The sequence below is a fragment of the Choristoneura fumiferana genome, chromosome 22 (assembly GCF_025370935.1).
Source record: "Choristoneura fumiferana chromosome 22, NRCan_CFum_1, whole genome shotgun sequence".
Taxonomy (NCBI): Eukaryota; Metazoa; Arthropoda; class Insecta; order Lepidoptera; family Tortricidae; genus Choristoneura; species Choristoneura fumiferana.
Genome location: NC_133493.1, coordinates 7,667,550 through 7,670,395, shown reverse-complemented (window position 1 = coordinate 7,670,395; position 2,846 = coordinate 7,667,550).

The following is a 2,846-nucleotide window of genomic DNA, read 5'->3' as shown; positions in this document are numbered from 1 at the left end:
CTGAAAATGACGTGCTATACGTTACTACTCACTCACTCACAAACTATCACTTTTATATTAGTAGGATTGCCATGTTGTTGGTGAAGAAGGGTCCTGATGGTAAGTCCCACTGCTAGACACAGATATCTCTGAATAAGAGGGTTGGGGTCACAGTATACCACGGCTATTAGTGGCTTTTAGATCTTACTAGCCTGTTTCCCGCGACTCCGTCTGGGGAGAACGCGTTTTTTTTTCGCTATCCCGCGGATATTATGAAATTTTCCGGGATAAAAACTATCCTTTCTCCTTTTCTGGGATCCAAACTACTTGTATACCAAATTTCATCTAAACCAGTTGCAGTTTAGACGTGAAAGAGGTAACAGACACTTCTTTAATTTTTCTCCTTTTAATTTCTTTCCTGTTTATATTAGTTTTGTTGTCAATAAATGTTGTGAGTTTTGAGTTTTGAGACAAGCAATCAAACAGACTTAGAAACTTTCGCATTTATAATATGAGTGGGTTAAGGGTACCTACTTTATTTTCTATTTGAGATACGGGACCATAAAAGTATAAAAGAAAGCAATACTTACCCAATCTAATCATTATGGTACGTGTGACAGTAATGACAGCCTTATCGATAGAACTAATTTCCTTTTAATGCCACCTTTCAATAGATTAAGCAAAGCTTTATAGTTATTACTCATAACCGCTGATTGCACACAATTCATTAAATAATCATTAAATTGCAATCAATAATTGTAGTAGTTAATGTATCAGAAAATGAGCGCGAAATAGTAGATTGTTCAACTAGGGACTAAAACAAGCCATAATGACACGAGATGTTTAGCTCCCTGAGCACAGCGAGGGCGGCTATAGTTCGAGTGGCATTATGGTCGCTTATTCTCGCGTTAAACACTTTACTTTTCACTTTGAATGCGAGGAAACAATATTAAGTATTTTTTTAAAAACGTACGCTCAATACGACTAATGAACATTTGTTCAAAATTCAAATAGCAAAAAAAACTTTTTCTTTCTTTTATTTTTTATGAAGTGACGCTTTATATCCATGCATATTTAGTTAACAATTTCAAAATTGAAAAATATTATGCATAATAAAATGAACTAATCCTTAATATAATTGAATAGATTCATATTCGTAATCATTAATTGTGTTTCACGAAATAAAATCGTATTTTTTAAAATATTTTTCCACACAGTTCTCATTTTGAGATTATTTCCACGCCCTAAAAATCCCCCGTTCACAAACACCGTGTTGGTTGTTTAGGGGTTTTCAAAGTATATTAAAAAAAATACTTTAATCTCTAGAGAATAAAAAGGAGCTTTAGTCCTGATATGCAGAGACTAAAGTAACATTTTAAGAGCATGAGAAGTGAAAGGTAGTTTTTTTATCAAGGATCCATTCTTGCCCCATTCCTGTATCTTATTTATGTAAATGACCTTACTTATATGGTAAGCCAAAAGTCGGGTATAGTTATGTTTGCTGACGACACGTCTTTACTGTTCAAGGTTAGTAGAAAAGATATCGACTTCATTGAGCCCAATGAAACCCTGTCCGTGATATCCGCATGGTTTGCTGCCAATAATTTGTTACTAAATCCTAAGAAAACTAAATGTATTAAATTCTCGTTGATAAATTCATCTAGCTCGAATTCAGTTTCTAATATAAAATTAAATGGTCAAACTATTGAATTTGTAAAATCAACAGTATTTTTAGGAATAACGCTCGATTCTAAACTACAGTGGGGACCTCACGTCACAGCAATCGCGGGTAGATTGAGCTCTGCTGCTTTTGCAGTTTGGAAAATACGGCAGCTAACCGATGTGGCGACGGCACGGTTGGTGTATTTTTGCTTACTTAATAGCATTATTTCGTACGGCCTTATTTTATGGGGATCTGCTGCAGACATTGAGTCAATTTTTATCTTACAAAAGAGAGCAATTAGAGCAATTTATAATTTGAAGTCGCGTGAATCTTTAAGATCTTTTTTTAAGGAAACAAATATCCTAACCCTGCCCGTCGCTTTATGTTTTGAAATAATCATGTATGTTAGGAAGAACATATGTGATTTTCCCACTAACGTCGATAAGCCAAAGGCTACTAGAAACACAGGGAAGCTTAAAGTTCCATCTTACAGACTGGCTAAAACCAAAAAGTCTTTTCTGGGAAATTGCATACGTTTTTATAATAAAATTCCAAAAAATATTATAAATGAAACGGATACAAAATTCAGATCTATTGTCAAGAAGACATTAATATCAAAGGCGTATTATAAAGTTAATGATTATATCATGGACAGGGATATTTGGAAATAATTCCGATCCGCATTAGCGATCCCTTCAAATAGCGAACCTACTGTGTTAAAAATAAAGTTGTGTTAAATACTTGTGATGTATACATATCATTTAATAATATTGTAAATCTGTTTTAAAAAAAATATATATATATACCTCGTTGAGTTTCTTGCCGGATTCTTCTCAGCAGAGGTTTTTCCGAACCGGTGGTAGATTTTTTTTTGACATTCATAAGTGCTTGTTATAGCCTAAATTGAATAAAGATATTTTGACTTTGACTTTGACTTTACTAAACAATAAAAGAGTTAACTATTTTTCTACAACGTAAATAAAAGCTACAAAATAACTATTTGGAATTTTTGCGAGATCCCAGAATTTCAATTAAAATGGCTCCTGTACTATAAAAGTTACAAGTAGGTACTTCAATTCGATAAAATTGTGAAGTTTCTCTTAGTTTCTTTTATGGTACATTGGGCAGATTTAATGGTTAACGTGCACGAAGCGGAGAGTAAAGTATGGAGATTATGTAGCGCTGAGACGCCGACTTGATAGAA